The sequence below is a fragment of the Panulirus ornatus genome, chromosome 25, assembly GCF_036320965.1.
Source record: "Panulirus ornatus isolate Po-2019 chromosome 25, ASM3632096v1, whole genome shotgun sequence".
In the NCBI taxonomy this organism is placed as follows: Eukaryota; Metazoa; Arthropoda; class Malacostraca; order Decapoda; family Palinuridae; genus Panulirus; species Panulirus ornatus.
Window position 1 is genome coordinate 23,168,646 of NC_092248.1, and position 12,582 is coordinate 23,181,227.

The following is a 12,582-nucleotide window of genomic DNA, read 5'->3' on the forward strand; positions in this document are numbered from 1 at the left end:
GTATAAAAGAAAGAGGCAGGAGGTCAAGAGAAAGATGCAAGAGGTGAAAAAGAGGGCAAATGAGAGTTGAGGTGAAAGAGTACCATTAAATTTTAGGGAGAATAAAAAGATGTTTTGGAAGGAGGTGAATAAAGTGCATAAGACAAGAGAGGAAATGGAAACATTGATGAAGAGGGCTAATGGGTAGATAATAACAAGTAGTGGTGAAGTGGGAAGGAGATGGAGTGAGTATTTTGAAGGTTTGTTGAATGTGTTTGATGATAGAGTGGCAGATATAGGGTGTTTTGATCAAGGTAGTGTGCGAAGTGAGAGGGTCAGGGAGAATGGTTTGGTAAACAGAGAAGAGGTATTGAAAAATCTGTGGAAGATGAAAGCCGGCAAGGCTTTGCAAGGTATTGTGGTGGAATTTATTAAAAACGGGGGTGACTGTATTGTTGACTGATTGGCGAGGATATTCAGTGTATATATGGTTCATGGTGAAGTGCCTGAGGATTGGTGGAATGCATGCATAGTGCCATTGTACAAAGGCAAAGGGGATAAAGGTGAATGCTCAAATTACAGAGGTATAAGTTTGTTGAGTATTCCTGGGAAATTATATGGGAGGGTATTGATTGAGAGGGTGAAGGCATGTATAGAACATCATATTTGGGAAGAGCAGTGTGTTTTCAGAAGTGGTAAAGGATGTATGGATTAGGTGTTTGCTATGAAGAATGTATTTGAGAAATACTCAGAAAAACAGATGGATTTGTATGTAGCATTTATGGATCTTGAAAAAGCATATGATAGAGTTGATAGATTTGCTCTGTGGAGGTATTAATAGTATATGGTGTGGGAAGTAAGTAGCGAAAGGCAATGAAAAGTTTTTATCAATGATGTAAGGCATGTTTACGAGTAGGAAGAGAGGAGTGATTAGTTCCCAGTGTGGCAGGGGTGCATGATGTCTCCATGGTTGTTTAGTTTGTTTATGGATGGGGTTGATAGGGAGGTGAATGCAAATTTTGGAGAGAGGGGCAAATATGCAGTCTGTTGTGGATGAGAGGTCTTGAGAAGTGAGTCAGTTGTTGTTCGCTGGTGATACAGTGCTGATGGCTGATTTGTGTGAGAAACTGCAAAAGCTGGTGACAGTTTGGTAAAGTGTGTGAAAGAAGAAAGCTGAGAGTATATGTGAATAAGAGCAAGGTAATTAGGTTGAGTTGATAGGCAAGTTAATTGGAAGGTAAGTTTGAATGGTGAAAAACCGGAGGAAGTGAAGTGTTTTAGGTATCTGGGAGTGGATTTAGCAGCAGATGGAACCATGAAAGCAGAAGTGAGTCATAGGGTGCGGGAGGAGGTGAAGGTTCTGGGAGCATTGAAGAGTGTGTGGAAGGTGAGAATGTTATCTTGGAAAGCAAAAATGGGCATGTTTGAAGCAATAGTCGTTCCAACAATGTCATATGGTTGTGAGGCATGGGCTATAGATAGGGTTGTGTGGAAGAGGGTGGATGTGTTGGAAATAAAATGTTTGAGGAGAATATGTGGAGTGAGGTGGTTTGATTGTGTAATTAATGAAAGGGTATGAGAGGTGTGCTATGATGAAAAGAGTGTGGTTGAGAGAGCAGGAGAGAGTGTATTGAAATGGTTTGGTCATTTGGAGAGAATGAGTGAGGAGAGATTGACAAAAAAAAATATATGTGTCAGAGGTGGAGGGAACAAGGAGAAGTGGCAAACCAGATTAGAGTTGGAAGGATGGAGCGAAAAAGATTTTGAGCAATCGGGGCCTGAACAGACAGGAGGGTGAAAGGTGTGCTGTCAATGGATTGAACCAGGGCATGTGAAGCTTCTGGGGTAAACCATGGAAAGTTTTGTGGGGCCTGGATGTGTAAAGGGAGCTGTGGTTTCGGTGCATTACACATGACAGCAAGAGACTGAGTGTGACCGAATGTGGCCTGTGTTGTATTTTCCTAGCACCTTGCATGCACGCGTGCGTTGGGGGGGGGGGGGTGATTTGCTTTTTTTCATTTGTGGCGGGGTACCAACGGGAATGGATAATGGCAGAAAGCATGAATATGTAGATGTGTATATATATGCATATGTCTGTGTATGTATGTGTATGTATACATTGAAATGTATAGGTATGTATATGTGTGGGTGTTTATGTATATACATGTGTATTTAGGTGGGTTGGGCCATTCTTTCGTCCGTTTCCTTGTGCTACCTCACTAATGCTGGCGACTAAGTATAAGTAGGGTACAGGAACAAGTCAATTGGGAGGTAAAAGTTTGAATGGAGAAAAACTGGAGGAAAGGAAGTGTTTTAGATATCTGGAAGTGGATTTTGCAGCAGGTGGAACCATGGTAGCAGAAGTGAGTCATGGGGTGGGGAAGGAGCGTTGAAGAATGTGTGGAAGGCAAGAACATTATTGTTCGGAGGAGGGTGGATGTGTTGGAAATGAGATGCTTGAGGACAGTATGTGGTGTGAGGTGGTTTGATTGAGTAAGTAATGAAAGGGTAAGAGAGATGTGTGTTGATAAAAAAAGTGTGGTTGAGAGAGCAAAAGAGGGTGTATTGAAACGGTGTGGTCACATGGAGAGAATGAGTGAGGAGAGATTGACAAAGAGGGTATATGTATCAGAGGTAGAGGGAACGAGGAGTAATGGGAAACCAAATTGGAGGTGGAAGGATGGAGTGAAATAGATATTGAGTGAACGGGACCTAAACATGCAGGAGGGTGAAAGGCATGCAAGGAATAAAGTGAATTGGAACGATGTGGTATATCGGGGTTGACGTGCTGTTAATGGACTGAACCAAGGCATGTGAAGCGTCTGGGGTAAACCATGGAAAGTTTTTGATGTGGAAGTTTTGATGTGGAAAGGGAGATGTGGTTTCAGTGGATTATCATGATAGCCAGAGACTGAGTGTAAACAAATGTGACCTTTGTTGTCTTTTTCTAGTGCTACTTCGCGCGCGTTTGGGTTGAGGGGGGTGTCATTTCATGTGTGGGCAGGTGGCGATGGGAATGAATAAAGGCAGCAAGTATGAATCATGTACATTTCATTACTTACTCGATCAAGCCACCTCACACCACATATTGTCCTCAAACATCTCATTTCCAGCACATCTACCCTCCTCTGCACAACTCTATCTATAGCCCATATCTCGCAACTGTATAACATTGTCAAAGCCACTATTCCTTCAAACATACCTATTTTTCATTTCCGAGAAAATGTTCTCGCCTTCCACACAATTTTCAGTGCTCCCAGCACTTTCACCCTCTCCCCAACCCTATGACTCACTTCCGCGTCCATGGTTCCATCTGCTGCCAAATCCACTCCCAGATATCTAAAGCACTTCACTTCCTCCAGTTTTTCTCCATTCAAACTTACCTCCCAATTGACTTGTCCCTCAACCCTTCTATACCTAATAACCTTGCTCTTTTTCACATTTACTCTTAACTTTCTTCTTTCTCACACTTTACCAAACTCAGTCACTCGCTTCTGCAGTTTCTCACCCGAATCAGCCACCAGTACTGTATCATCAGCGAACAACAACTGACTCACTTCCCAAGCTCTCTCATCCACAACAGACTGCATACATACCCCTCTCTCCAAAACTCTTGCATTCACCTCCCTAACAACCCCATCCATAAACGAATTAAACAACCATGGAGACATCATGCACACCTGCTTCAAACAGACGTTCACTGAAAACCAATCACTTTCCTCTCTTCCTACTCATACACATACATCCTCGATAAAAACTTTTCACTGTTTCTAACAACTTGCCTTCCACCCCTTATATTCTTAATACTTTCCACAGAGCATTTCTATCAACTCTATCATATGCCCTCTCCAGATCCATATATGCTACATACAAATCCATTTGCTTTTCTAAGTATTTTCACATACATTCTTCAAAGCAAACACCTGATCCACACATCCTCTACCACTTCTGAAACCACACTGCTCTTCCCCAGTCTGATGCTCTGTACTTTTCTTCACCCTCTCAATCAATACCCTTCCATTTAATTTCCCAGGAATACTCAACAAACTTATGCTTCTGTAATTTGTGCACTCACCTTTATCCCCACTGCCTTTGTACAGTGGCACTATGCAAGCATTCCACCAATCCTCAGGCACCTCACCATGAGTCATAGGTACATTGAATATCCTTACCAGCCAGTTAACAACACAGTCACCCACTTTTTTTTGATAAGTTCCACTGCAATACCATCCAAACCTGCTGCCTTGCCGGCTTTCATCTTCCGTAAAGCTTTTACTACCTCTTCTCTGTTCACCAAATCATTCTCCCTAACCCTATCACTTTGCACACCACCCCGACCAAAACACCCTATATCTGCCACTCTAATGTGGCAGTTCAGGGAATAATTAGTGCACATGGGGTGTTCAGTGTTGTAAATGAAAATGGTGAAGAACTTGTGGACTTGTGCGCTGAAAAATGACTGGTGATTGGGAGTACCTGGCTTAAAAAGAGAGATATACATAAGTATACGTATGTATGGCCTGAGAGCGTTATTGGATTACGTGTTAATTGATAGGCGCGTGAAAGAGAGACTTTTGGATGTTAATGTGCTGAGAGGTGCAACTGGAGGGATGTATGATCATTTTCTTGTGGAGGCGAAAGGTGAAGATTTGTAGAGGTTTTCAGAAAAGAAGAGAGAATGTTGGGGTGAAGAGAGTAGTGAGGGTAAGTGAGCTTGGGAAGTAGACATGTGTGAGGAAGTACCAGAAGAGACTGAGTGCAGAATGGAAAAAGGTGAGAACAAAGGACGAAAAGGGAGTGGGGGAGGAATGGGATGTATTTAGGGAGCAGTGATGGCTTGCGCAAAAGATGCTTGTGGCATGAGAAGGTGGGAGATGGGTAGATTAGAAAGGGTAGTGAGTGGTGGGATGAAGAATTTAGATTGTTAGTGAAAAGGAAGAGAGAGGCATTTGGACGATTTTTGCAGGGAAATAGTGCAAATGACTGGGAGTTGTATAAAAGAAAGAGGCAGGAGGTCAAGAGAAAGGTGCAAGAGGTGAAAAAGAGGGCAAATGAGAGTTGAGGTGAAAGAGTACCATTAAATTTTAGGGAGAATAAAAAGATGTTTTGGAAGGAGGTGAATAAAGTGCATAAGACAAGAGAGGAAATGGAAACATTGATGAAGAGGGCTAATGGGTAGATAATAACAAGTAGTGGTGAAGTGGGAAGGAGATGGAGTGAGTATTTTGAAGGTTTGTTGAATGTGTTTGATGATAGAGTGGCAGATATAGGGTGTTTTGATCAAGGTAGTGTGCGAAGTGAGAGGGTCAGGGAGAATGGTTTGGTAAACAGAGAAGAGGTATTGAAAAATCTGTGGAAGATGAAAGCCGGCAAGGCTTTGCAAGGTATTGTGGTGGAATTTATTAAAAACGGGGCTGACTGTATTGTTGACTGATTGGCGAGGATATTCAGTGTATATATGGTTCATGGTGAAGTGCCTGAGGATTGGTGGAATGCATGCATAGTGCCATTGTACAAAGGCAAAGGGGATAAAGGTGAATGCTCAAATTACAGAGGTATAAGTTTGTTGAGTATTCCTGGGAAATTATATGGGAGGGTATTGATTGAGAGGGTGAAGGCATGTATAGAACATCATATTTGGGAAGAGCAGTGTGTTTTCAGAAGTGGTAAAGGATGTATGGATTAGGTGTTTGCTATGAAGAATGTATTTGAGAAATACTCAGAAAAACAGATGGATTTGTATGTAGCATTTATGGATCTTGAAAAAGCATATGATAGAGTTGATAGATTTGCTCTGTGGAGGTATTAATAGTATATGGTGTGGGAAGTAAGTAGCGAAAGGCAATGAAAAGTTTTTATCAATGATGTAAGGCATGTTTACGAGTAGGAAGAGAGGAGTGATTAGTTCCCAGTGTGGCAGGGGTGCATGATGTCTCCATGGTTGTTTAGTTTGTTTATGGATGGGGTTGATAGGGAGGTGAATGCAAATTTTGGAGAGAGGGGCAAATATGCAGTCTGTTGTGGATGAGAGGTCTTGAGAAGTGAGTCAGTTGTTGTTCGCTGGTGATACAGTGCTGATGGCTGATTTGTGTGAGAAACTGCAAAAGCTGGTGACAGTTTGGTAAAGTGTGTGAAAGAAGAAAGCTGAGAGTATATGTGAATAAGAGCAAGGTAATTAGGTTGAGTTGATAGGCAAGTTAATTGGAAGGTAAGTTTGAATGGTGAAAAACCGGAGGAAGTGAAGTGTTTTAGGTATCTGGGAGTGGATTTAGCAGCAGATGGAACCATGAAAGCAGAAGTGAGTCATAGGGTGCGGGAGGAGGTGAAGGTTCTGGGAGCGTTGAAGATTGTGTGGAAGGTGAGAATGTTATCTTGGAAAGCAAAAATGGGCATGTTTGAAGCAATAGTCGTTCCAACAATGTCATATGGTTGTGAGGCATGGGCTATAGATAGGGTTGTGTGGAAGAGGGTGGATGTGTTGGAAATAAAATGTTTGAGGAGAATATGTGGAGTGAGGTGGTTTGATTGTGTAATTAATGAAAGGGTATGAGAGGTGTACTATGATGAAAAGAGTGTGGTTGAGAGAGCAGGAGAGAGTGTATTGAAATGGTTTGGTCATTTGGAGAGAATGAGTGAGGAGAGATTGACAAAAAAAATATATATGTGTCAGAGGTGGAGGGAACAAGGAGAAGTGGCAAACCAGATTAGAGTTGGAAGGATGGAGCGAAAAAGATTTTGAGCAATCGGGGCCTGAACAGACAGGAGGGTGAAAGGCGTGCTGTCAGTGGATTGAACCAGGCATGTGAAGCTTCTGGGGTAAACCATGGAAAGTTTTGTGGGGCCTGGAAGTGTAAAGGGAGCCGTGGTTTCGGTGCATTACACATGACAGCAAGAGACTGAGTGTGACCGAATGTGGCCTGTGTTGTATTTTCCTAGCACTACCTTGCATGCACGCGTGCGTTGGGGGGGGGGGGTGATTTGCTGTTTTTCATTTGTGGCGGGGTACCAACAGGAATGGATAATGGCAGAAAGCATGAATATGTAGATGTGTATATATATGCATATGTCTGTGTATGTATGTGTATGTATACATTGAAATGTATAGGTATGTATATGTGTGGGTGTTTATGTATATACATGTGTATTTAGGTGGGTTGGGCCATTCTTTCGTCCGTTTCCTTGCGCTACCTAACTAATGCTGGCGACTAAGTATAAGTAGGGTACAGGGACAAGTCAATTGGGAGGTAAAAGTTTGAATGGAGAAAAACTGGAGGAAAGGAAGTGTTTTAGATATCTAGAAGTGGATTTTGCAGCAGGTGGAACCATGGTAGCAGAAGTGAGTCACGGGGTGGGGAAGGGAGCGTTGAAGAATGTGTGGAAGGCAAGAACATTATTGTTCGGAGGAGGGTGGATGTGTTGGAAATGAGATGCTTGAGGACAGTATGTGGTGTGAGGTGGTTTGATTAAGTAAGTAATGAAAGGGTAAGAGAGATGTGTGTTGATAAAAAAAGTGTGGTTGAGAGAGCAAAAGAGGGTGTATTGAAACGGTGTGGTCACATGGAGAGAATGAGTGAGGAGAGATTGACAAAGAGGGTATATGTATCAGAGGTAGAGGGAACGAGGAGTAATGGGAAACCAAATTGGAGGTGGAAGGATGGAGTGAAATAGATATTGAGTGAACGGGACCTAAACATGCAGGAGGGTGAAAGGCATGCAAGGAATAAAGTGAATTGGAACGATGTGGTATATCGGGGTCGACGTGCTGTTAATGGACTGAACCAAGGCATGTGAAGCGTCTGGGGTAAACCATGGAAAGTTTTTGATGTGGAAGTTTTGATGTGGAAAGGGAGCTGTGGTTTCAGTGGATTATCATGATAGCCAGAGACTGAGTGTAAATGAATGTGACTTTTGTTGTCTTTTTCTAGCGCTACTTCGCGCGCGTTTGGGGGAGGGGGGTGTCATTTCATGTGTGGGCAGGTGGCGATGGGAATGAATAAAGGCAGCAAGTATGAATCATGTACATTTCATTACTTACTCGATCAAGCCACCTCACACCACTTATTGTCCTCAAACATCTCATTTCCAGCACATCTACCCTCCGCACAACTCTATCTATAGCCCATATCTCGCAACTGTATAACATTGTCAAAGCCACTATTCCTTCAAACATACCTATTTTTCATTTCCGAGAAAATGTTCTCGCCTTCCACACATTTTTCAATGCTCCCAGCACTTTCACCCTCTCCCCAACCTTATGACTCACTTCCGCGTCCATGGTTCCATCCGCTGCCAAATCCACTCCCAGATATCTAAAGCACTTCACTTCCTCCAGTTTTTCTCCATTCAAACTTACCTCCCAATTGACTTGTCCCTCAACCCTTCTATACCTAATAACCTTGCTCTTTTTCACATTTACTCTCAGCTTTATTCTTTCTCACACTTTACCAAACTCAGTCACTCGCTTCTGCAGTTTCTCACCCGAATCAGCCACCAGCACTGTATCATCAGCGAACAACAACTGACTCACTTCCCAAGCTCTCTCTTCCACAACAGACTGCATACATACCCCTCTCTCCAAAACTCTTGCATTCACCTCCCTAACAACCCCATCCATAAACGAATTAAACAACCATGGAGACATCATGCACACCTGCTTCAAACAGACCTTCACTGAAAACCAATCACTTTCCTCTCTTCCTACTCATACACATACATCCTCGATAAAAACTTTTCACTGTTTCTAACAACTTGCCTTCCACCCCATATATTCTTAATACTTTCCACAGAGCATTTCTATCAACTCTATCATATGCCCTCTCCAGATCCATATATGCTACATACAAATCCATTTGCTTTTCTAAGTATTTTCACATACATTCTTCAAAGCAAACACCTGATCCACACATCCTCTACCACTTCTGAAACCACACTGCTCTTCCCCAGTCTGATGCTCTGTACATGTCTTCACCCTCTCAATCAATACCCTTCCATTTAATTTCCCAGGAATACTCAACAAACTTATGCTTCTGTAATTTGTGCACTCACCTTTATCCCCACTGCCTTTGTACAGTGGCACTATGCAAGCATTCCACCAATCCTCAGGCACCTCACCATGAGTCATAGGTACATTGAATATCCTTACCAGCCAGTTAACAACACAGTCACCCACTTTTTTTTGATAAGTTCCACTGCAATACCATCCAAACCTGCTGCCTTGCCGGCTTTCATCTTCCGTAAAGCTTTTACTACCTCTTCTCTGTTCACCAAATCATTCTCCCTAACCCTATCACTTTGCACACCACTCCGACCAAAACACCCTATATCTGCCACTCTAATGTGGCAGTTCAGGGAATAATTAATGCACATGGGGTGTTCAGTGTTGTAAATGAAAATGGTGAAGAACTTGTGGACTTGTGCACTGAAAAATGACTGGTGATTGGGAGTACCTGGCTTAAAAAGAGAGATATACATAAGTATACGTATGTATGGCCTGAGAGCGTTATTGGATTACGTGTTAATTGATAGGCGCGTGAAGGAGAGACTTTTGGATGTTAATGTGCTGAGAGGTGCAACTGGAGGGATGTATGATCATTTTCTTGTGGAGGCGAAGGTGAAGATTTGTAGAGGTTTTCAGAAAAGAAGAGAGAATGTTGGGGTGAAGAGAGTAGTGAGGGTAAGTGAGCTTGGGAAGTAGACATGTGTGAGGAAGTACCAGAAGAGACTGAGTGCAGAATGGAAAAAGATGAGAACAAAGGACGAAAAGGGAGTGGGGGAGGAATGGGATGTATTTAGGGAGGCAGTGATGGCTTGCGCAAAAGATGCTTGTGGCATGAGAAGTGTGGGAGATGGGTAGATTAGAAAGGGTAGTGAGTGGTGGGATGAAGAATTTAGATTGTTAGTGAAATAGAAGAGAGAGGCATTTGGACGATTTTTGCAGGGAAATAATTCAAATGACTGGGAGATGTATAAAAGAAAGAAGCAGGAAGTGAAGAAAAAAGGTGCAAGAGGTGAAAAAGAGGCCAAATGAGAGTTGGGGTGAGAGAGTATCATTAGATTTTAGGAAGAAGAAAAAGATGTTTTGTAAGGAGGTAAATAAAGTGCATAAGACAAGGAAACAAATGGGAACATCAGTGAAAGGGGCTGATGGGGAGATGATAACAAGTAGTGGTGATGTGAGAAGGAGAGGTAGTGAGTATTTTGAAGGTTTGTTGAATGTGTTTGATGATAGAGAGTCAGATATACGATCTTTTTGTTGAGGTGGTGTGCAAAGTGAAAGGGTTAGGGAGAATGATTTAGAAAACAGAGTAGAGGTCGTAAAAGCTTTGCGGAAGATGAAATCCAGCAAGGCAGCGGGTTTGGATGGTATTGCAGTGGAATTTATAAATAGGGTGTGACTGTGTTGTTCACTTGTTGGTAAGGTTATTTAATGTATGTATGACTCATGGTGAGGTGCCTGAGGATTGGCGGAATGCTTGCATATTGCCATTGTTCAAAGGCAAAGGGGATAAATGTGGGAAATACTTAAAAAAGCTAATGGATTTGTATGTAGCATTTATGGATCTGGAGAAGGCATACAATAGAGCTGATAGAGATGGTCAGTGGAAGGTATTAAGTATATATGGTTTCGGAGGCAAGTCGTTAGAAGCAGTGAAAAGTTTTTATCGAGGATGTAAGCCATGTGTATGAGTAGGAAGAGAGGAAAGTGATTGGTTCTCAGTGAATGTCAGTTTGCGGCAGGGGTGCATGATGTCTCCATGGTTGCTTAATTTATTTATGGGTGGGGTTGTTAGGGAGGTGACTGCAAGAGTTTTGGAGAGAGGAGCATGTATGAAGTCTGTTGTGGATGAGAGAGCTTAGGAAGTCAGTCAGTTGTTGTTTGGTGATGATACAGCACTGGTGGCTGATTCGGATGAAAAGCTACAGAAGCTGGTTACTGATTTTGGTAAAGTGTGTGAAAGAAGAAAGCTTAGAGTGAATGTGAATAAGAGCAAAGATATTAGTTACAGTAGGGTTGAGGGACAAGTCAACTGGGGGGTAAGGTTGAATGGAGAAAAACCAGAGGAAGTAAAGTGCTTTAGATATCTGGGAGTGGATTTGGTGGCGGATGGAACCATGGAAGCGGAAGTGAGTCATAGGGTGGGGGAGGGGGTGAAAGTTCTGGGAGCATTGAAAAATGTGTGGAAGGCGAGATCATTATCTCGGAAAGCAAAAATGGGTATGTTTGAAGGACTAGTGGTTCCGACAGTGTTATACGGTTGTGAGGCGTGGGCTATAGATAGAGTTGTGCGGAGGAGGGTGGATGTGCTGGAAATGAGATATTTGAGGACAATATGTGGTGTGAGGTGGTTTGATCGAGTAAGTAATGGAAGGGTAAGAGAGATGTGTAGTAAAAAAAAGAGTCTGGTTGAGAGAGCAGATGAGGCTGTTTTGAAATGGTTTGGTCACATGGAGAGAATGAGTGAGGAAAGACTGACAAAAAGAGGATATATGTGTCAGAGGTAGGGGGAACAAGAAGTGGGAGACCAAATTGTAGGTGGAAAGATGGAGTGAAGAAGATTTTCAGTGATCGGGGCCTGAACATGCAGGAGGGTGAAAGATGTGCAAGGAATAGAGTGAATTGGGACGATGTGGTATACCGGGTTGACATGCTGTCAGTGGATTGAACCAGGGAATGTGAAGCTTCTGGGGTAAACCATGGAAAGTTTTGTGGGGCCTGGATGTGGAAAGGGAGCTTTGGTTTCGGTGCATTATCTATGACAGCTAGAGACTGAGTGTGAACAATTGTGGCCTTTGTTGTCTATTCCTAGTGCTACCTCATGCACATGCTGGGGAGGGGGTTATCATTTCATGTGTGGCAGGATGGTGATGGGATTGAATAAGGGTAGACAATATGAATTATGTACATGTGTATATATGTATGTCTCTGTGTGTATATATATGTATATGTTGAGATGTATAGGTATGTATATGTGCGTGTGTGGATGTGTATGTATATATATGTGTATGTGGGTGAGATTGGGCTTGGCAGCAAATGTAACCATGGAAGTTGAAGCGAGTCATTAGGTGAGTAAAGGGCCGAAGGCTTTGGTTGATGTAGAGGAGGGTGGATTTGTTGGATATGAACTGTTTGAGGACACTGAGTAGTGTGAGGGAGTTTGATCGAGTAATGAATAAAAGGATACGAGAGAGATGTTTGGGAATAATGAGTGTGGTTGAGTGAGGTTAAGAAGGTTTGATGAAATGGTTTGGATATATGAAGAGAATGAGTGAGAAGAGGTTAAGAAATGGGATATGTATGTCATAAGTGGAGGAGAGAACGGGAAGAAGAGGCTGAATTAGAGAGGAAGGATGGAGTGAGAAGGGTTTTGCGTGATTGGGGCCTGACCATGCAATAGGGTGAAAGGCTTGTATAGGATGGAGTGATTTGGAATGACTAGATATTTATGGGTTGACTTGCTGTCATTGGACTGAACCAGAGCATGTGAAGTGGTAGGAAGAAACCATTGAAAGGTCTATTTAATGTTGCACAAATGTAAACACCTTAACATTAGTAAGTACGGATTGATATTAGATTTATGATTTATATATCAAAGTTTTGATGTT

The 12,582-nt window shown here is 42.5% G+C and overlaps 1 protein-coding gene across 11 annotated transcripts in view; it reads left to right on the forward strand.

Annotated features, from left to right (window-relative positions):
* Positions 1-12,582, forward strand: part of LOC139757321 (uncharacterized) — a 70,110-nt gene that overhangs the window by 50,056 nt on the left and 7,472 nt on the right. The window lies entirely within an intron of this gene.